Source organism: Myotis yumanensis, unplaced genomic scaffold, assembly GCF_028538775.1.
Source record: "Myotis yumanensis isolate MYYU_CA2020_CCGP unplaced genomic scaffold, mMyoYum1.0.hap1 SCAF_1, whole genome shotgun sequence".
Taxonomy (NCBI): domain Eukaryota; kingdom Metazoa; phylum Chordata; class Mammalia; order Chiroptera; family Vespertilionidae; genus Myotis; species Myotis yumanensis.
The window spans coordinates 14,488,770-14,513,063 of NW_027223752.1; positions in this window are offsets into that span (position 1 = coordinate 14,488,770).

The following is a 24,294-nucleotide window of genomic DNA, read 5'->3' on the forward strand; positions in this document are numbered from 1 at the left end:
ATGTGGCCCAGGTTGTGGGCTCGGGGGCCGTGCTCCTCACATCCTTCAGGAGGGCCCGACTTCCTCCTCTCCGTCACCCCCACGCCTTCCCTCTTCTTTTATTGTGGTGACATAGACACAGTTACCATTTTAACCATTTTTAAGAATTGTCCCATCGAGTCCCAGCCTTCCGTGGCCAAGAGGCCCTGCAGGTGGGGTGTTAGCTCCCGTGGCCAGAAAAAGTCCCAAGATAGAAGGAACCGGGAGGCCATTGCTCTGCCCAGCAGGTGACCGCTGGGGTGGACTGGAGGGATGGGGCAAGGAGCTGGCGGCATCCACGGTGACCATAACGGCACCAGCTACTCCGTGGGTCTGTGGTTCACCTCCCACAGGGCTCTGAACACCCCACCAAGTTCCCTCCATATCCCCACTTCCGAAGGGTGGGAGGTGCCTGGAGCAGGGGGTGAATGAGTGGATGGATGGCTCTGTGGGAATGAGGCCCCGGCTAGGTCTCGGGGGGACAGGCACTGAGAGGGGACTGTGGAAGGGCAGGAGAAGGCAGTGGCAGGAGTGGGGTGGAGCGTGGCCTCTGCACGTGGCCTGCCCCCTCCGACACCCCTGCCCTCTGCCAGGAGGCCTGCCATCCTCTCCCAGGCTGGTCTCTGTGGAAATCGCGCCTTACCTAGCAACAGCTGCCATGGAGAGCCACTCTCCGAAGCTCCAACAATAGAGCGCAGGCTCCGACTACAACTCGCAGACGGAGTGAAAGGAAAGGCAGGTTCATCTCGAGGCCAGGCTGGAAGAGGGTCTGGGCTTTCAAAACGGGAGTTTCGGAGCACGGAGCGGGCAGCCTGACCACGCCCAGCAACGCCCAGCAGCCCATGCCCGTGGCACCGGCAAGAAGTGGAGCAAATTCATCCCCTCCGGGCTGTGACGGTCCCCGTCCGGGAGACTCACGCTGCTCCCTGTTCCCATTCAACTGGGTCAACATGTGCCTGTAAATTCCTCCCAAAAGGGAAATCATAACAGCATCGGCAGCCCCAGAAATGACAAACAACTCAAGTATGGAAAGGCGACTGCCAAGTATTCAACAGTACTCATATTGCACCAGAAAAAAAGCAGATAAGAAAAATAAACCGAGTTGTGTGCATAGCTCCTTAAATATGTATCCCATTCTGCGGTTCCCTCCAGCCTTTGGTGCAATGAATATGTGTACTTGTCAGGGGTCACGGACCACAGGTCCTACGCCGCCGCCCGGGATTGGTGAGCGGCCTGTCGGGCTCCCTCCCCGCGCCGCGGCCCAGGGCGGTGCTAAAAGTTCAGAACAGAGAGCCACTGACATTCATTTTCCCACTGGCCTCGTTGCTCAATTACTCCAGACTGCGGCCAACCCGTTTCCCTGTGTCTCCGTCTCTTTACTGTGTCTGAGTTGCCAACACATATTTGCAAAATGCTTTGTCATCCTCCAGGGGAAGGTCCTGGGGTGACTTGCGCACAGCTGATGGTCCAGGAGCTGCAGGGCGTCACCGTCACCTCTTCCCCTTGGTTGACAGACTCAACTCTACAGGGAAATGGCAGTGGAGGCCAAAAACGGGGTCACCCAGGGAAGCCCTGAGCCAGGACCCGTGGAGTGGATGATGCTTAGAGGCGGAGGAGGCCACACCTTCCTTCAGCCACCCGGGGCTTGGCCAGGGCACCAGAGCCTCCACCAAAGTTGGGTGGCTACCCTTGGCGTGGCCATGGAAGCCACAGCCACAAACACGGACCAGGGAAGACAAGAAAATGGTGAGAAACCAGCTCGCCTTTGCTTCTCAGACTCCCTGGAAGGCTCTAGAAGGGCATTTTCCTATCCCCTGACACGAGAGGCCAGATCTCTTTATCAACTGAGTCAGGAACTATGACTGAGCAGCTACTCAGGGCCAGGGCCAGAGCCTGTGCCTGAAACCTGGCCCTGTCTTCAAGACGCTCGGATGCCATGACTTAACCCAGGGATGATGCCAGGGTGGCCCACGCATGACCCCTCTGCGGTCAAGGCGGTCTGGTCAAGGGCGATGGGACCAAGAGGGCGATGACTCCAACCAGCGGTAAACACCGAGAACAATGGGGCCTCGCCAAGGAGAAAGCCATCTGCTCTCAATGACGCCTTTCCTTTCTCCTACAATTTGTGTTTATAGCAACCTGTGTCCGCTTGAGTCTCTGGGCATCAGGAGAAGACAGTTATGACCCGCTCTGGCAGGTACCCAACTTGTAAATGTGCTGTGAACCCTCAGGAGGCAAAAACATGTCCCTGCTGCGGAGGACAATGTCACGCACCCATTCTGCTTAAATCTGAAACTCCACCATTATTGGGGCTTACTAGGTATTTATGGTTCCTCTTACGAACACTCGTTAAACTTGTGGACGCAAACGGCAGGGTGGTGGTTGCCAGAGGGAAGGGGGTGGCGGATGCGGAGTGGGGGTGCAGTGGGCCTCATCTGTGGTGACAGAAGATGATGTGACTTTGGGTGGTGGGCACACAGGGCAATATACACATCTTGTAACATAGAAATCCACACCTGGAACCCTCATGATCCTATTGACCAATGTCACCCCAATACATTTAATTTTTAAAAAGAAAGAATGCCCATTAAATACAGCATTAAATGATATCAAGAAGAGGCCGCAGTGGATGACAAGGGCGTCCCATCCTCCCACTGCAAACAGCCCTCAGACCCCCTGCCAGCCAGCCCCTGGCCCAGTCCTCGGGGTCTGTGGCATCGCACGGCCAGCACCCCCCTGGTTAGGTATCTGCAGCAGCGTTACCCCCTCAGTCATTAAGGATTTGCCCTGTGGCACTTCCTGAGGAATGAACTCGTGACTCTCCTTGAGTTTTTGCCTAAGAACTCTGCCAACACGAGTTAGATGCAAGGGTAACCTTGTTACGGGAGGCTAAATTGAGATGGAAAGGCCAGGGTTGTTCTCCAAGTGGAAATGGAGGTTTATTATTTAAGAAATCACCTAAATGTTGCTATTGAGGTTTTCTAAAGACTCACAGGGTTCTTGCTTTTTACACCAGCCCATGGATTCGGTGCCCATTATTAAGTTTATCCTGGGTAAATTACCAACCTGCGATCACCCTGCCCGGGGTGACGAGAAGCATCGCAAATAAGAGGCCCTGGAAAGGGCTTTTGATGGTGTTCATGATGCAGGCCGGGGGGCGGCGGGGTGGGGGCAGCACCTGAGAGAACCACAGAGGGAAATTCACCACTTCTTACAAACAAAGCCTGTCATTTCCAAAATAAAAACTATGATTTCTGCCGAGCGTTAAACAGCCTGAATAGCAAGATCAGCCCGAGATGGAAATAACTGGGGAGCGAGCTGGTCTTCTCAACAGAATCGGAGAGTATAAGGAAACAGGGGTGTCATGGGTCGCAGGCATTTATTTCGGGGTGTGGAGGGGTAATATACAATTTGACCTCTAAGTGTCCCTTAGGGAATTAGATGGTCAGGTTTTCAATGACTGTATTTTCCAAGTATTATCAAGGTTTCATTATAGAAAAAGAAAGGGGATGTTTGAATAAAATAATGGTCCCCAAACCAAAACTCCCAATTTTGGTTGTTTTGATGCATGTCGTCTCATGCATCCATATTTGGGGAGCTCTTTGATACTTACAGGGTGCTGCATGTAAATTTCTTCCGTCAGCTTGCACAGAGGGACATCAGAACCGGTTTTCCTTCAAAAGGTTCCATGGGAAACAACCCACCTTGTCCACAGATTTCTGTGCATGTCACACACAACTTGGGCAAACCAGCTGAACCTCTGGCATCCCTGTGCTCCTGAACACGCCACAGGGACCCTGGGCTAAGAGGGTGTGACGTGGACAGATCTTTCTGCAGGGTGTCCCCCAAAAGGGTATACACACTTTGAATGATGATAAAGTCAGTGTTTATTAACATACAGTTCAAATATTAAGTGAGTTATCAACTGTTAACGTGTGTATACATTTTTGGGGACACCCTACATAATGTAGTGATACACCTACTAAGACTTGGTGGTTTGGGGGAGGGGGGTTGGTCTTAAGGCATTTAAAAAAATATTTTTAAAAAATAAATCCAGAAGCCATAGAGTTTCCTTTCTTCCATGCCCGGAGACTCATGCATTCTTACAAATGTAATATTTAATTTTCTGTCTGTACTGGGTAGAATAGTGTCTCCCCCAAATCCATGTCTTTCTGGAACCGCAGAATGTGACCTTACAGGGCAACAGGGTCTCTGCTGATGGGCTTATTCATAAGGAGGTCATATGAGATTAGATTGAGTCCTTGTAATCTAACGTGACCTCATTCCTACTGTGCGGGCAGGAAACACTCACTTCTCCTCCCGCGTGGTCCCCCTCCACTCTCACCCGACTTCCACCCTCACACCACCAGGCGTGGGGCTCTTCCTCCCCCACCAGGCAGTCCTCTGAGACCCCAGCTGAGCGTCTGCAACTCCCTTGCATTCGGACGCTAACAGAAGGTAGCACGGACCCCACAGGTGAAGGGCTAAGTTCCCTGAGGGTGCCCCCACTTCAGATGCCAGTCCCGGTCGCCCACAACTTCTGCGTGACTTGACTTCAATGAGAGGGTCTCGGCCCCCTCCCTGGCGCCGATGAGTTGCTGGAACAGCTCACCTCCTTAGCCCTCACCAGTGTGTTTCACCCGAAAGGATACAGATGAACAGGGAGATGGAGAGGCCCTGAGCACAGCACCCGTTCCCACGGAGCCGGGCTGCGTGCGTGCCTACGTGAGGGAGCCGCCATAAAACTTCCAACTGACGGCTTTGGAGAGCTTCCAGGCTGGTAAACCGGCCCCCCTCAAGGGTCCCACTTGGGGTCACCCCATTAGAACAAAGACACTCCTATCGCTCAGGAAATTCCAAGGGTCCCTGTGTCAGGGACAAGGTCAAAGGCCATCTATTACAACAAAAGATGCTTCGAGTGCTTTTTATCTCTTAGGAAATTCCAAAGGTTTTAGGAGCTACGTGCCGGCAACCAGGGGCCAGAACAACATATGTTCCGTGACTTCACCAGGAGACGGACACGGAAACATACACACAGGAAAGACGTGATGATGCAGACAGATTGGAGCCACCCAACCGCGAGCCCAGCCCGCGAGCACTGCTGCCACCATGAGGCGCTGGAGGGGCCTGACGGGGCCTCTGAGGCCGTGGTCCTGCTGCAGGGGCTTCAGGCTCCCGGCCTCCCTCCACATGGGCAGGGGCCCCATTTCTGTTGTGTGAAGCCCCCCGTTTGTGGTCATTGGTCATGGCAGCCCTAGGACACGAATACGCGGCTGCACCGTGCCTTTCATGGTGTGCTTTATCCCTGGTCCCATGTTTGGACAAAGAAATGAAATCTATGGTAGGACCCAAACCATGTGAACCTTGGGCAGTGGGGGCATTGTGGTCTCCCCTGGGAGCTTTTCAACACCCCACTGCCCCCGCTCACCCCGGCCCCATTAAGGCAGAAGGTCCAGAGGAGGGTCTGGAACGTTGGGGGCAGTTCCGGTGGGCAGCTAAGGCCACGGGAGGCCCTGGCCCTGCGGTGCAGCAACGTGGTCCTCTCACAAAACCACGGGTCTGCAGAGACTCACGCCTGGGTTTGATTTCCGGCTTTGCTACCCACTGGCGATGTCCTTCGGCAAGTCGCTTGGGTTACCTGATATTTACTTTTCCAATTGAAAATGGGATGGAGAAGATTAATCTTCTTAAGTATGTAAAATATCTCAAAATGCCAGGCTCCGAGCAGGCATCTAACGAGTGTCATTTGCCTTCCATTTAGAGGTAATTTAGCGAGGCTGCGGGCAAATCCCACTCCAGCGCCTGCCGGCTGTGAAACCTCCAAAACCTCGGGCACGTCTGCCCCTCAGGTTCCTTATCTATCATATGGGGCCTCAGAGAGTCATTAGGAAGTTTACGTGGGATAACAAGATAATCTGATCCAGCTAAAGCACTTAAAACAGTTCTGACCCATTTAAGCATTCAATAAATGTTAGCTCACATTACCGACATCATTATCTGACAACAGCGCTCACCTACCCCCTCCCGAGGGAGGGGGGGGGTGCTCCCGAGCTCCAGGGTGAGTTTGTGCAATCAGAAGCAACGTGATGCATTTCAAAGAGCTGGATTAGACCCGAGGCGGGACAAACACCTCAGCTCTCAGCTCAGCTGAGATAACCACTAAGCTTCAGGCCTTAAATAAGCCCCTTCTCCCTGGGCTCCATTTTTCAAAGGAAGGGTTTCGTAATTCCTGGTCCCTATGGTAGCTTACAGCATTAAAAGGCTGTGGCCGTCTCAATGTTATAAAGTGATACATGGAATTTGGGACGTGTTAGACAAACAATCCCAACGCTTTCGTGACATTCTGAGGGTAGGATTCGCAAAAATAAAAAACAGCATTCAGAGAAAAGGAATCCGATCCCATGTGACTATCGCAAAGGACAAGCCCAGGTTCCTCACGGCGCAGGCCCTCCGTCCTCCATGAGACTGCTGGCCCGCTGGAGAGAAGACGGCCGCCTCCCTACTCTCGTTTAAACCAAGAGAAATAGTCCTATGTGGGAATGCAAATCGATACCACCTCTCTCGTAGGTAATGAGGGGATATGTATCAATAATCCCAAAAATACAGTGATTACATCTGTAGGAAGCTGTCTTGAGGAAACACAGTTAAAGTCCACTTTTCTCATGCTTTTGGGATCAGCATTTGGACAATCGGATCCGTTCACTGTAAAATCAGTTTAATGCAGAAAATGGCAAAGGTATATGATAAAGATTTGGTTATAATTACCCTATGACGTGTGCGTTCACTCAGCAATCTCACGATGAAGGGCCAGGGGCTTTCTCCCAGCCTGATCCCTGATTAAAATTCTGTGACATCTTTCTCCCGCAAACCACTCCTGGATACTTCGCCTTCTTCGTGTTGAGGTGCAGCCCAAACTTAAAGGTATGAAGTATGAAAATAGAATCTTTCTCCAGTTTAGAATTTTTTTCTCGAATTGTCTGGAGTTGCCTGGCCCATAACCTTATTTTCTAGTGATCCTTCAATTTCGTCTTTGCAGTTTTTTCTGGAAACAACCACCCTCTCTGTTTTTTCACTCCTGTGTCATGGGTGAGTACGCCAGTCAGCTAAATCACAGCCACCAGCATGAGCAGGTTTGGGAACATATACAGTTAGGGCCTGGTAAATGTGCATCCCAAAAAGCAGAAGCGGAAGGAAAAGGCAGCCTCCTTGTGCGGCCAGCATTGCAGGAGGCAGGGAAACGTCGATTCATCCAACAAATCAATTAAGTGAGAAGTGGGGAAGCAAATATTCATGCACAAACATAGTAATTGGAATAGCAATTTATACTGACCAAAAATACGGAAACAGAAAATATACCCATATGATGAATATACGTATATGTACATATATATCATATATATTATATTTACAAGTATATAAGTACCAAAAACTATTATATTTATAAACTACTAGAGGGCCGGTGCACAAAATTTGTGCACAGGTAGGGTCCCTAGGCCTGGCCCGCAATCAGGGCTGATCGGGGCCTTCTAGCTGCTGGCCAGGGCCTTCCTTCCGGCTGCCAGCTGGGGCCTTCTTTCTTTCCGCGCCGCCCCCTGGTGGTCAGCGCACGTCATAGTGAGCGATAGAAGTCCCGGTCTCCTGGTCGAACTCCCACAGGGACACTCTGCATATTAGCCTTTTATATATATAGATTTTATATGTAAAATGCCATAACATTATTATGATGCTTATTCATTCAATCAATTTACTAGGCAATAAAACATTTTATAAGTTTTGAAACAAAATGTGTATTTAGTATCTTTCTTAAAAAGTTAAAAGTGGGCCAGGACGTAACAAATGGGGTTGATGTCATCTTGAGCTCTTCATCTATTTTACCTTGATTTATGTGGAGCTTAAGAATTGTCTTTAAGAAGAAGCATATGTCGCTCTGGCTGCTGTGACTCAGTTGGTGAGCATCATCCCGTGCCCTGAAAGGTGGCCAGTCAATTCCCTGTCAGGGTCATGCCCAGGTTGTGGGCTCTATCCCCAGTAGGGGGCATGCTGGAGGCAGCCAATGGATGTTTCTCTCTCATCCATGTTTCTCCCCCTCTCTCCCTTTCTCTTTAAAATAAAAATATATTTTAAATAAAAAATTTTAAAAAGCATATGTAACGTGGGTTGTCTAAAAATAAAATGCAATAAACCTTAATAAAAGGGGAGTTTTTTCTCCTAGCCCAGCCACGTAAGCTTCCCCTAGACCCAACCCTCCACAGACAGCAGTATCAAGTCTGAATGAAAATACAAAACAAGGCTTTTGTTTACTGGAGGCTGCCTCTAGGAAGTCAACATGTAGAAGGGGGGAAAATGGCAGAAGATGAAACTCCCATTTTTATAGCTTTTAGCCCGAGGGCAATTCAAAATTGTCACCACAGAAGTGGCTAAATCTCTGAAAAAAAAAACACCCACTATTTTTCTAACCTGAAGAACAAAAGTACAGGGTTCAGGGCAACCAGGGTCCCAGGAGAGTGAGGAGGTGACGCTGAGAAAGATGAACCAGAGAGGAGCACCCAAGTCCTCCAGGTGGCCCCTGAACCAAAAATGGGAGCAGCTAAGCTAAGGATAAAGAACTGAGCTAAGGTTTGAGCTATTTCAAGAGGAAAAGTTTTCAGTTTGAGGCCAATCAAGTTAATAACCTGCTTTTAAAAAATAAAATAAACATTCTTCAGAGAAATATAACTTTATCCAGATGACATTCACAGAGTCCAGGATGCAATCCAAACTTACGCAACACAGAAGAAACAAGAAAATGTGACCAATCCTTAAGAGAGAGAGGGGGAAAAAAAAAAGATGGAGACCAATTCCAAAATGATCTAAATGTTGAAAAAATAAGACAGGGATTTAAAAGCAAGAGGGAAAAATGAAGATAAACTCTCTATCTATGTAAAGATAGGAAATGTCAGCAGAAAAGAGAAACTCTAAAAAAGAATCAAATGGAAATTGTAGAGCATTAAATATAATATTTGAAATAAACAATTCCTTGTGTATGTTTAACAGCATGAGGGATATGACAGAGAGAAGACTTGGTGAGCTCAAGTTAGGCCAACAGAAATCATCTCATCTGAGAAACATCAAGAAAAAAGATTAGAACCCCACCGGTGTGGCTCAGTGGTTGAGCGTCCACCTATGAACCAAGAGGTCACAGTTCGATTCCCGGTCAGGGCACATGCCCGGGTTACAGGCTTGATCCCCAGTGTGGGGCCTGCAGGTGGCATCCAATCAATAGATTCTCTCTTATCATTGATATTTCTTTCTCTCTCTCCCTCTCTCTTCCTCTCTGAAATAAATAAAAATATATTTTAAAAACAAAAAAGAAAAAAGATTAGAAAAATTAACAGAGCCTCAGGAACCTGTGAGACAATACCAACAAATCTACCATAAGTGTAATTGTGGGATGAGGAAGAAAGAGAGAATAGGATAAAGTAATTTGAAAAAGTAATGGCCAAAAATTTCCCAAATTTGATGAAATGCATAAATTACAGATAAGAAAATCAGAGAGCCTCAAAAAGAAAAACTACAAAGAAAAGCACACCCTGGCATTAATAGTCAAGCAGTTCTAAATCAAAGGGAAAGAGAAAATCTTCAAAGCAACCAGAGAAAAATATTACATACAAAACAACAATTCAAATGACCTCTAGGTTACTGCTATCCGAGGCAGGAATACACTAGAACAACATCCTTACAGTTCTAAATAAAAAATTTTTTTAAATATGTCAACTCATCATTCTATATCCTTTCAGAATTAAGACAAAATAAAGACCATTTCAGATAAAAGATAACTGATAATTCATTGACAGCAGATCTGCTCTAAGAAGTGCTAAAGGAAGTCTTCATTCTGAAGGCAAATAGCACCGCATGGCAATTCAGATATGCTGGGGGAGAAATAGAAACTATTAGAAGTGGTGAATGTATGAAATATTTGGAGAAATGTAAAAAAGCATTTTCTTTTTTTTCTTTTTTTTTTTTTAAATATATTTTATTGATTTTTTACAGAAAGGAAGGGAGAGAGACAGGGAGTTAGAAACATTGATGAGAGAGAAACATCCATTAGCTGCCTCCTGCACATCTCCCACTGGGGATGTGCCCGCAACCCAGGTACATGCCCTTGACCGGAACCGAACCCGGGACCTTTCAGTCCGCAGGCCGACGCTCTATCCACTGAGCCAAACCGGTTTTGGCAAAGCATTTTCTTAATTACAAACTATTTATACGCCTGGCCGGTGTGGCTCAGTGGTTGAGAGTCGACCCATGAACCAGGAGGTCAGGTTTTGCTTCCCTTTCAGGGTACCTGCCCCGGTTTCAGGCTCGATTCCCAGCAGGGAGTGTGCAGGAGGCAGCCAGCCAATTGATGAAGTTTCTCTCTCATCGATGTTTCTATCTCTCTATTCCTCTCCCTTTGTCTCTCTAAAAGTTAATAAAAACATTTTTAAAAATACTTATACTATTTAAGTGAAAATTATAGCATTTTCTGAATGGATTTACAGTGCTGATGCATACATATAATAAGTATAGCATAAAAGGGAGAGGTTAATGAATGTATGCAGTTGCAAAGTTTCTATATTTTACATGATACAATATTATCACTAAGTGGTCTGTGATAAGTTAAGGATGTATATTGTAATGTTTAGAGAAAACACTAAAAAATTTAAAGATAAGCAGAAAACCTGGGGACAAATAGAACTATCCAACTATTCAAAAAATACATGAAATGTTCATTGGCTAAATAATCTAAAAAGACAGAGATCACAAAATGGATCAAAGAAACAAAAAACAAAAATCTGTACACCCCTATATGCTGCATACAAGAGAGGCACATTTTTAAATATAAAGATACAGATAGGTTGAGCGTGGCCAGTCTGGCTCAGTGCTTGAGCATCAACCTATGAACCAAGAGGTCACCATTTGGTTCCCATTCAGGGCACATGCCCAGGGTTGCAGGCTTCATCCCCAGTAGAGGGCATGCAGGAGGCAGCCAATCAATGATTCTCTTTCATCACTGATGTTTCTAGATCTCTCTCCCTCTCCCTTCCTCTCTCTGAAATCAATAAAAACATTTTTTTAAAAGACAAAGATAGTCAAAAGTAAATAAGTGTAAAAATATATATCTCAAAAATAGTAAGTAAAACAAGACTGGACTGATATCAGATAAAATAGATTTCCAGAGTGTAGTACTGACAGAGATAAGGAGGGATATTTCACAATGATAAAAGTATAAATTCATCGTAATAACAAAACAATCCATAAATGTGTCTGCATCTAACAGCAGTTCTTCAAGTATGTGAAGCAAATATCGACAGAATTAAAAAGAGAAACAGATAATTACACAATCATTGTTGCAGATATCAACACCCTTCATTCAACTATTAATAAAACAACTTAATTTTTAAAATCAGTAAAGACATGGATGAATTGAACAGTACTATCAACTACTTTTGACCTAACTGATATTTGTAGAATATTACATCCCAAGCCTAGATGATATACTTTCTTTTCAAATGCACATGATACATTCATCAAGACATAAAACACGTCACACCAGCATCATATAAAGTATGATCTGTGGCCACAATATAATCCTATATAATAAAAGCCTAATATGCAAATTGTTCAACCAGGAGTTTGACTGCTCGCTATGACATGTGCTGACCACCAGGGAAGACTAGAGGTGCAAGCTGGGGCCCAATCCCTGCAGGCCACTCTAAGGGACCCCACCCATGCACAAATTCGTGCACCAGGCCTCTAGTCCTATATAATACAAGCCTAATATGCTAAGTGTCCAACTGTTCGTTCGACCGTTTGACCAGTCGCTATGATGCGCACTGACCACCAGGGGGCAGATGCTCCAACTGGTACGTTAGCTTGCTGCTGGGATCTGGCTGATCGGGACTGGGTGAGATGGGCCAGACACGCCCTGGAGCCCTCCCGCAGTCCCTCCCCGGCCCCGATTGTGCATCGGTGGGGTCCCTCGGCCTGGCCTTCACCCTCTTGCAATCCAGGACCCCTCAGGGGATGTTGGACAGCTGGTTTAGGCCTGATCCCCGCAGGCCAGGCCAAGGGACCCCACCAGTGCACGAATCCGTGCACAAGGCCTCTAGTTGCATATCTAAAACAATAAAATATGTGGAAATCCCAAATATTTGAAAATTAAACAACATACTTCTAAATAATATGTGGGTCAAAGAATAAGTCACAAGAGAAATTAGAACTATTCTAACTGAATGATAATGGAATTATCATTAAAATGTGTGGAATTGACCTAGAGCAGTGCTTAGTGGGAAGTTAATAGTTGCTTTAAATACTTATGTTTGAAAAGAAGAAAGATCTAAAGTCAATAGCCCAAGATTCCAACTGAAGACACTACAAAAAGAAGAATAAACAAAACCCAAAGAAGAAGATAGAAGGGGAAAACAGAAGCAATCAATTCAATATAAACAAAGAGTACAGAAAAATCGATGTAACCAAAACTTGTTCTCTAAAAGATAAATATGATTAATATACTTCTAGGTATCCTGATCAAGAAAATAAAAAGAGATACAATAAGTTAACAGTATCAAGAATAAGAGAGGGACATCACTATAGCTCCTACAGATACTAGAGACTATGCCAACTTTATTTTTTGTGTTTTATTTATTTACTTATTCATTCGTTTATTTATTCAAATAAAATGGGATTCAGCATAGTCCTTTGTTGATAAAAATACGATTGTCATTGTCTCATGAAGGGCTCTTTATTTACTTATGCTTTTAATAGTATAATGGACAATGAATCTACTATCTACTCAAGAACTAATATATTACCAATAAATTGTCTACCTGTGTATTTCTGTTAACATACAACATGATATTAGTTTCAGGTATACTCCATAGTTATTCAACATTTATAAACATAGAGACAAATTAACAAATTTGCTAAATTAACAAATTTGACCATTTAGATGAAATGGCTAAATTCTTCAGAACAGTATATCTCAATTGTCATCTATACATATAAAAACCTAAGTGACCGTTCAACCATTCAACCAGTAGCTATGATGTGCACTGACCACCAGGGAGCAGACGCTCAATGCACAGGCATGGAAACATGGAACCGACTAATGAATCTCAAAAGGAAGAGGGGAGGGGGAAAGGGGAAGAGATTAACCAAAGATCTTATATGCATACTAGAGGTCCAGTGCACAGATTTGTACACCAGTGGGGTCCCTCAGCCTGGCCTGTGGGGACCAGGCTGAAACCGGCAGTCCGACATCCCCCTAGGGGTCCCAGATTGCAAGAGGGTGCAGGCCAGTACAAGGGATCCTACTGGTGCACAAATCCGTGCACCAGACCTCTAGTATATCTATAAAAGAAATTCATTGCTTTATCAAATACATGCCCACAAAGAGAACTGCAGACCCAGAGAGCTTCACTAGGTAATTCTGTCAACATTTAAGAAAATAATAGCACCAACCACACACAAACTCTTTCTAAAAACCAAAGAGGTAACTTTTCTCAACTTGTTTTATGAGGCCACTGAAACTTAAAACCAAAGCCTGACCGACATTACAAAGTAAACTTATGAGCCCATATCCCTCACAAATATAGATGGGAAAATCCTTAACAAAACATTAGTAAAGAGAATACAGCAAAATACAGAATGGGAAGTACATCATCAACAAGTAGGATTTATCCCAGAAACTTAAGGTGGAATTCATTCAAAAATCAATCAGTGCAATTCACAGTATTATTGGACTAAAGGGGCTAGACCAGTGGTCGGCAAACTGCAGCTCGCGAGCCACATGCGGCTCTTTGGCCCCTTGAGTGTGGCCACGAAGTTTCAATCGCACTGTATGTGGTATTTTGTGGAAGAGCTACACTCAAGGGGCCACAGTTTGCTGACCACTGGGCTAGACCATCTGATCATTTCAATAAATACATAAAAAGCATTTAACAAAACTCAAAAGTCATTCATGATAGAAACTAAAAATAACACTATGCATACAGCTAATACCATATTTTATAAAGAAAGGATACATTTTTTTTGCACTTCATCTGGGAACAAGGCAAGAATGCACATTCTCACCGTTCTTATTCAACATTGCACTGAAGGTTCTGGCCAATATGCCGATCAAAATAAACAAACAAACGTGATCCAGATTGGAAAGAAGTGAAACTGTCTCTATTTTCAGATGACATCATTGTTTACACAGAGAATCCAAGGGAATAAACAAAACAGCTACCAGAACTAATTAGTGGATTCAGCAAGGTGAACAAATAAGTAGCAGGTAAATACACAAAAGTCAACTGCAGCAAACAACTGTAAAGTAAAACTGAAAATAACTCCACTTATCCCTAAGTGTGTTCTGGTTTTTTTTATCATAAAAAAACAACAACAAAACAACAACAGAAAACACTTAGGAATAATTTAACAAACTGCACGCACAACCAGCACACGGAAAACTACAGAGCATGTTGAGAGACACTGCAGAAGGCGTACGTTACATAAATGGAAAGATATCTCATGATAATGGATCAGAAGACTGGCCATTCACTGCTGAGATGGCAACTGTGCCGGACCAACCTCTGGATTGAGTGTGATCCCGTTTATCACACTGTGTGCCCTTTTCTGTAGAAACTGGCAAGCTCGTTCTAAAAACGTGCCTGGCGTGCAAAGGGCAGATCATCACACTGTGCATTAAGGTACTTAGTAACCACATGTGGCTACTGAAATTTATATTTGCATAAATTATAATCAAATTAAAGAAAAAGTTATGCTCCTCAGCTGCGCTAACCACATTTCAAGGGCTGAATCCCTACATGTGGCTAGTGGTTACCATTTTTTAAACAGGGCAGATATATAATATTTTTATCATTGCAGAAAATTCTATTAAACAGCAGTGACCTCAGCATATGAAGCTAAGTCAAAAAACAATAACAAAATTAGAGGACTTATGCTACCTGACTTTGAAACGTCTATAAAACCACAGGAATCTGAAAATTGTGGTGTTCTGCTAGGAAAACATAGGAGAATATGTTCGTAACTTGGGGGCAGGCATAAAGCAATAACCATAAAAGAAAAATTGGAAAATTGGACTTCATGAAAATTAAATGTTTCTGCTCATCAAAAGACATCATAAGAAAAATTAATAGGCAAGCCACCATATAAGAGAAAATATTTTCAAGACAAATATCAGTTACAGGACTGGTATCCAGGATAGATAAAGAGCCCCCACAATTCAAAATTATAACAAAAGCATAATAAAATCACGAACAACCCCTGTCCTCAAAAAGAGAGGGGAAGCAAAGATTTCATAAAGAGACTTTCCAAAAAGTTACATCCAAATGTCCAATAAGCACAAGGAAAAGTACTCAACATCATTAGAAATTAGGAAAATGTAGCCCTAGCTGGTTTGGCTCACTGGATAGAGTGTGTCGGTCTGCTAACTGAAGGGTCCCGGGCTCAATTCCGGTCAAGGGCACATGCCTAGGTTGCGGGCTCAATCCCCAGTGGGGAGAGTGCAGGAAGCAGCTGATCAATGATGCTCTCTCATCATTGATGTTTCCATCTCTCTTTCCCTCTCCCTTCCTCTCAGATATCAATAAAAATATATATATATATTTTTTAAAAAGGAACGAACACTCCAAATCCTGGTGAGGATGCAATGCAATTGGGACTCTCACACACCAGTGGCGAGAATGTACAATGATGTCGCCACTTTGAAAAAATACCTGGAAGTTTCCTATAAAACCAATCACAGGCCTATCCGATGACTTAGCAATTCCACAATTAGGTTTTTACCTAAGGGAAATAAAAACATATATTTATTGACAAAAGGCTTACATAGAAAAGTGTTTATAGCAGGTTCATTCATAACGGCCAAAAACTAGAAACTGTCCCTTGTGTTCATCAACAACAACAACAACAAAATGGATAAACAAATTGTGATACGTTCATATCACAGAACAGCACTGCACAGCAAGGAGGACCAAGTACTGCCCTGGCCAGGTGGCTCAGTTGGTTGGAGTGTGGTTCCAGCGCCAAAAAGGTTGTGGATGAACACAAACAGCAGTGTGGTGGTGGCCAGAAGGAAGGGGTGGAGGGAGGAGGGGGTCCTAATATATGGTGACAGGAGAAGATGTGACTCTGGGTGGGGGACACACGGTGCAATATACAGCTCTTGGAGCATAGAAACCCACATCTCTCCAGAGCCCTCGTCACGGACACCTTAAAGCCCAGGCTTCTGTTAGGAGCAGTCTTTTGGGGGAAGGCTTGGGCTTCTCTGCCCACTGGGGAGTTCCAAACCTGCTCTGCATTTCAGGTACTGGTTCCAGAAGCACCCCACTCCCAGGTGCAATACCTGTATTCACTTTCTCTTGCTGCCTAACAAATTCCCACAGCCCTGACCACTGAAAGCAACACCTTCATCATCTCAGAGCGCCCACAGGTCAGGAGTCCGGGCGTGTCCCAGTCCTGCGAAGCCCTGTCTCATCTACAGACCCAGCTGGGGAGTGTCTGCTTTTCTAAGCTCGCTCTTTGGTTGTGAGAATTATTTCCCTGCTGAATGGCTGTGGGTCCAAGCTTCTCACTGGCTCTTGGCTGGAGGCCCTCTCAGATCCCAGGTGCCTTCCACGCACGGTTCTCCACTATGACCACGGTGTCACGCAGCCCACAAGAAGCCTCCAGCTCCAGTCCACCATGAGCTGGAGTCGGAATTCTGGAACGTTCACTGCAGGGACAGCCCACCTGGTCTGCAAGAGGCTACTGGTCATGAGAGCGTTACAGGAAACCATGCTCCGTGTGAACACCGGGTGAGCACCGTGGGCGGCACCTTGGTGTGTACCCGCCACACTCAGGGGATGAAGACTTAAGACCTGGTCATTTCACATCAAAAGGAATAACAGATCGAACTCTGAATATGCGAGCTGAATTGTTGAAATGCATCAGTAAAGTGAGATGGATTGATGGAGGGAGAGAGGGACGCATCGATGGATAAACATATGATGAACAAACTATAGTGCCCGGCCGGCGGGGCTCAGGGATTGAGTGCTGTCCTATGAACCAGGCAATCACGGTTGGATTCCTGGTCAGGGCACATGCCCTGATTCCAGGCTTGATCCCCAGTAGGGGGCGTGCAGAAGGCAGCCAATTGATCATTCTCTCATCATTGATGTTTCTAGCTCTCTCTCCTCTCCCTTCCTCTCTGAAATGAACAAAAGTATACATATTTTTTAAAAGAAACTAATAGCAAAATGTTAGTGGCAAATTCTAGGTGTGAGAATATGAGTGGTCATTGAAAATTTTTGCTACATACTTGAAATTTTTCATATTAAACTATTAGAAAAATAAATGTATACTTATTTATAGCAGAGTATAGACACAGTGGTTATCAGTGACTAATGAGAATGAGTCTTCACTATTTCTTTATACTTTTCAGCCTGTCCTCGCTTTATTCCAATAAGCATGAACTTTGTGTATAATCAGCAGTTGGGAAAATTAATGTATAAAATAGTTATCAAACTAAAGATCCTCCAGCCCAGCATGGGTCTCCAACATCTTCACTGCATTCCCAGGCATCAGGCTCTGAGAGCTCAGGACGTGACCCCCCGAACATTCTTAAATTTCCCTGAAAGCCAGCTATGGATTAATCATTCACAAACTCATTGACACCCTCTGGAATCTCATGCTTTTAGGATGCATCATCTCTTGGACAAAACAGTTGCGTAACAGCAGCACAAGTTAGGTACAAATGTTCTTTCGATATGACCTAAAACTATCTCAGGTCTCCCCTCTGGTTTACTAATAGTTCTGAATGTGGTAAATTAATCTAAGCCCAGCTGATCTCAGTGATTCAGACTCCATGCTAGAAACCAATGCCATGCAAAACTGCAGCTCTTAGGGCTAAAACAACAACACACCTGGGAGTACCTATTAGTGTCATGCTTGTGTAGGTAAGTGAATTAGTCAGTGTTACTTAAACCGTGTCATGACACGGCCAAGAAAAACAACTTCATTCAGGAAATGAAGTAATTAACTGGTGTAAGCAGGCCTGGACATTGCCATTTTCATTTTCTTTTTTTTACAAGAGGAAGGAGCTCTGTCCAGCCACGCACATTATGAAGGCATTTGCATTTAATAAGTCGGTCCTAACGTACATACGGAAGAAAGTTCTAAGGCTACTTGTTGGCTGCTAAGGGATTATCTATGCTCGCCCCCCCACCCCAAATCATCGGATCTATAAGTATTAGTCACTTCCTCTGTGTTGCTTCTGTGCTAGAGGCAAAACTACAGCAAAAAAAAAAAAGAGAGAGAAACTAAATGTGCAAAATCATTACCAAATCATACAATACAGCAAATAACATGCTAAAATTACTAACAGTTTAATCCAGTGTTTGTTAAGCCAGACTCTGGAAGCACGAAAGTAAGATATTACTCATGCCTTAAAGAGCTCCTGGTGCCAAGCAGAACAGAGCTGGGACGTCAGCCCTCAACAACTATTTGTTAAACTAAATCAGACCCAGAAAAGTCAGTGAGTTGACAGCGATGGTAAGAATTAGTGGGCAAGAGAGCCAGGTCCTTAGAGGATTGGTTGGGTTTGGATCGGCATAAGTAAAACAGAAGAATGGCCTTAAGTATCACCTATAATTTGGAGGTTAAACAATAGCAACAACATCGATATTGTTTGAGGTGTTAACAGTAACCTGGCTGCCCCAGGATGAAGCACAATCTCACACCATAGCATGGGGCTTGGGAGGACAGTGTCTCTTGGGGTACGGCAAATATGAAGAGGATAAAGGGTAAAGAAGCAAACAGTGATTTCTATATTCTTAACCAGTGTTCCCTCTTAAAGTTTGAGAGGCATTATGGAAAATTGCAGGTTGGGGAAGGGGGGTTGCAAACAATTTTGTTTGGGAAGTGCTATTTGAATTTTTAACAACCCTACTGACCTAAAATGGACATGCAATAAACTGCATATATTTAAAGTATATAATTTGGTAAGTTTTGATATATGTATATATATGTACATGTGCATATATATGTGTGTGTATATATGCATTCATATACATATATATGTATATATATGTGTGTGTGTGTATATATATGCTTTCATATATATATACTAGAGGCCCAGTGCACAAAGATTTATGCAATAGGCCTTCTTTCCCTGGCTGCCAGTGCCAGTTTTCCTCTGGCACCCGGGACCCAGACCTTCACTCTGGCCACCGCCTTCCATCTTCACTCTGGACACAGTCTTCGCTGCGGCTGGAGCCTTCAGTCTTTGCTCCTGCCCCTGTAGCTCCTTCCGCCCCCCCCCACCTTCCCCTTCATAGCTTGATCGCTGCTTCGCCTGCAGACCTCACTGACGGGCTCCTGGGTCCCAGGGGGCCACCTTGCCTGCAGCCCGGCTTTCCAATCACGATTACAGGCCACAGGCAAGGCGGCTCCTGGGTCCTGGGGGGCCGCCTTGCTGGTGGCCTGGCTTTCCGGCGGCTCCAGGGGTCGCACACGGGGGCCTGGATGGCGGCTTCCGGTGTCCCACCCTGCCTGCAGTATGCAAATTAGCCACCATCTTCGTTGGCGGTTAATTTGCATATCGCGCTGATCAGCCAATGGCGATGGTAGCGAAGGTACAGTTAATTACCATGTTTGTCTATTATTAGATAGGATATCTACACTAATAAAAGAGAAACATGCAAATTGGTATCACTCCGCTATGCCCACCAGCCAATCAGAGTGACTATGCAAATTAACCCAACAAAGATGGTGGTTAATTTGCATACACAGGCACAGAGCGGAGACTGAAGGCTCCGGCCGAGTGAGGAGTGAAGACTGAAGACTGAAGACTGAAGAGGCTGCAGCGGAGAAGCCAAGCCTTGCTGCGGCCGGACCAAAGGCCTGGTTCCCGGGTGCCGGAGGAAACTGGTGCCAGCAGCCAGGGGAAGGAAGGCCTATTGCGAGAATCTTCGTGCAACTGGCTTCTAGTATATATATATATATGAACCTATCACCACAATTAAGATAATAAAAACATTTATCACCTCCCCCCACCAAAAGTGTCCTATGTCCCTTTGTATTGCCTCTGGGCCACTGTCCCTCTTGCCACTAATCTGCTTTCTGTCACTATAGGTTAGTTGCCTTTTCTATAACCTTCTCTGAATGAGCTCATACTGCGTACTCCATTTATCTGGCTTCTTTCACTCAGTGTAATTAATCTAAAATCCACCCATGTTGTAGCACATGTTTGTAGTTCATTTCTTTGTATTGACAAGTAGTATTCCATTGTATAGATATACCCAGCTTATCCATTCACCTATGGATAGGCATTTGGGCTGTTTCTAGATACTGGCAATTACAAATAAAGCTACGATGAACATTTATGTACAAGTCTTTATGTGGCCATAACTCCATACACATATGTCATTTCTCTTGGTTGGAGTGGAATGGCCTTCAAGCTGTTTTCTTTCCAAAATGTCTTCTACAATCCCAGTTGCAGCATACAAGAGTTCCAAATGCCCACTTCTTTGTCAACACTTGTTATGGTCAGTCTTTTTAATTTATCCACCTTAATGTATGTGTGTGTGGTGGGAGCTTATTAGGTCTTGAATTTACATTCCCCTAATGGCTAATGATGTAGCATCTTTTCATGCCCTTGTTGGCTATCCATACATATCTTCCTTGGTGAAGTATCTGTTCAAAGTGTTTGCCAATTTTTAAGTTAGATTGTTTTCTTCTGAGTTTTTTAAGTTCTTTATATAGTCTGGGTACATCTTTAATCAGATACATGACTTATGAATAATTTCTCCAGCCTTCTCATTTGCCCAAGAATGCCTTTTGAAAAGCGGATGTTTTGAATCTTGATGAAGTCCAAGTTGTCAATGCGTTCTCTTATGTGTCATGCTTTTGTTGTATCTAAGAAGTCCTTGCCTAATACAACATCACAACAGTTTTCCCCACTTTTCTTCTAAAAGTTCTGAGGTTTGACTGCACGGCCTTGGTTACTGCCATTCTGTGACGTCATGAAACCGAAACACATTCATTTTCATTTTCAAATTCCTTTTATTTCTTCTAGGTCCTTTACATTTCCATCGGGATTTTAGCATCGGTTTGTCAAGTACTACAAAAGCACCTGCTGAGGTTCTGGTCAGAAGGGCATTGAATCCACCCAGCAACTGGGGAGCATTTATTCACACGTGAGCCATAATGACCCTCCCGGCCCAAGGGAAGTGCACAACTCCGTGTCTGCAGGTGTTCCTTGATTTCTCTCGGCAATGTTGGTGGTTTTCAGTGTCTAGAACCTGCACATCTTTCGTCAAATTTATCCTTCGTGTAGTTCATATGTTTGATGCTATTATAAGAGGTATTTCTAAATTTTTATGTGTGATTTTTAGTGTTAATATACAGAAAGGCAATTGATATTTATGGGGTTGGTTTTGTATCCTACGACTTTGCTAAAATAACTTATTCAATCTGGTGGCTGTTTTGTAGATTCAGATTTTTAACATCAACAATCACATCACTTGTGAATAAGGTCAGTTTTACATCTTCTTTTCCAAATTAGTTGCCTTTTATTTATTTCTTTTTCTTGCCTGATTGCCCTGGCTAGAACCCCCAGTACAAGAACCAATAGAAGTACTAAGAGAACACATCCTTGTCTTGCTCCCGATCTTAGAGTAAAAGCATTCCGTCTGTGATGTTAGCTGGAAGCTTTCTACAGATGCCATATATCACATTGAGGAAGACCCTTCAATTCCTAGTGAGCTGAGAGTTCTTATTAGGAACAGATATTGATCTTGTTAAATGCTTTTGAAGTGAGAAGGAGAGAGCCTCTGTTGAAATGACCATGTAGTTTTTCTTTCTGTTTGTAAATATAGTGATTTTCTGATATTAAATCAATAATGCATCCCCAGGATAAACACCATGTGGCCATGATGTATGATCCTTTAACATTATTTGGGAAATTTGCTAAAATTTTGTTCCTAATTTTTGCATCTATTTTCATAAAGGGCATTGGTCTCTGGTTCTCTCTCTCTCTCTCTCTCTCTCTCTCTCTCTCTCTCTCTTTTGTTATGTCTTATTTTGGTATCAGGGTAGTGTTGGCCTCATACAATGAGCTGAGAATGATTCCCTCATCTTCAATTTTTAAAAAATGATTGTGTAGAACTAGTATATTTTTTCTTCTTTAAATGTGTGTTAGAATTTACCAGTAAAGCCATTTCGGCTTGATTTTCTTTACCGGAGGGTATTTAACTACAAACACCATTTCTATAATAACTACAGGGCTATTGAGATTAAATTTTAATGAGTGAGCATTGGCAATTCATGTTGTTCAAGCTATTTCTTCATCTTTTCTAAGTTGCAAGTTTATTGGCATAAATGTTTTCAGATTATTCCCTTGTTATGTTTTAAACAACTGTATAATCTATAGTGATATCACCTCACTCATTTCTGATATTGGTCATTCGTTTCTTCTCTTTTTTTTCCCTTGTAAGTCTGCATAGAGGTTTATCAGTTTTATTGATATATTCAAAGAATCAGCTTTGGTTTCATCAGTTTTTCTCTATTGTCACTTTAATTTTATTTTTCATTGATTTTCACTCTGATCTTTTTATTTTCTTTCTTCTACTTAATTTGAGTTTACTTTGCCTTCTTTCTCTTATTTATTAAGGTAGAAACTGAGGCCATTAATTTAAGATATTTCTTCTAATATAGGAGCATGCAAAATATTCCCCTTAAGTACAACATCAGCAGCATCCCACAAATTCTGATATTTAGTGTTTTAATTTTCATTACATCTAAAATACTTTCTAAGTTCCCTCTAGATTTCTTCTTTGACCCATGGTTTATTTACAAGTGTATTCTTTAGTTTCCAGCTGTTTGCCTGGATATCTTTCTGTTGCTGACTTCTGATCTAATTTCACTGTGCTCACAGAATGCTCTTCGTATGACTTGAAACCTCCTTAATTTATTGGGATTTATTGTATGGTCCAGAATATGACCTATTTTGGTAAATATGTCATGTCCAATTCAAAGTGCATTCTTATATTGTTGGATGGAGTGGTCCATAAATACCAACCAAGTCAAATTGTTCTAGTCTTACCAATTATTGAGAGAGGTGTATGGAAATCCCAGACTATAATTGTGGATTTTCTAACTCTCCTTGAAAGTCTCTCATATTTTGCTTCACTTGTTTCTAAGTTCTGTTATTAGGTGCATTAGTTATTAAGATGTCATCCTGCTGAATGGACATCAATGTCATCATGAAATGGCCTTCTTTATCCCTGGTGATATTCTTTGCTCTACTATCAACTTCATTGGGTATTAATATAAATAATCTAACTTTCTTTTGATTATTATTATATAGCGTCCTGGTGCACAATTTTGTGCACATTGAAAAGAAATTAATTAGAAGCAATATTTTAATATCGCTACTCACCCTTTCTCTATAATAGAAGTGTCAACCAAATCCATAATCGACAATGACCAATTGAAATACATCCATGCAATTGGTGCCAGTGAGAGCTTATATGTATTGCACATGCGCAAGTCAACTTAGCCTTTTATATATGTAGAATAAACTTGCTTAATTAGACCTGCTTTCCGATTCAACTAAACATTTTCCAGCCTAGTGAAGCACCCCAACTTCTCTTTCAGGTAATTGTCAGTAATACAGCAGTAAATATCAATACAAAGCAGATTATCATTGTAGATCACGCAGGGAGAACAAAGGGTAAAATATTTAACTGCAGACTATATTCTGCACAGTGAGAAAACCTGAAGTCATTTTCAAGGTCCACCATTTCTTACTTCTTTTCAATTGGGTCAAGTTTCTGAGCTTTCTAAATCTCTGTTTTCCAGCTAATGAAAAGAAAATAGGATTCCACCGAGTCTCCTATCTACCTACTCCAGGACTTCTGTGAGGATCAAGTTGAATGAGGTACAGGAAAATGCTTCACAGACATTTGGTTAAAGTGTAAAATGTTTCCACCTGGCTATAAAGCAAGTTGTGTGACTGGGCTGAAGAAACTGCAAGGAGGCTAGTTGCTAAGGAGAGGAAGCCGGGTGTTGCTACGTGACATCATTACCCAGATGGACACTTAGCATATTAGCCTTTTATATAAATAGATTACTAAATCTTTTCCCATATCTGTGTCTTTATATTAAGAACCATTTTATTTTGTTTTGTTTTTGTAGGCAGCATACAGTTGAGTACTGCTTTTTTATCCAATCTAACAATCTCTGCCTCTGAATTGGGGTATCTTCACCATT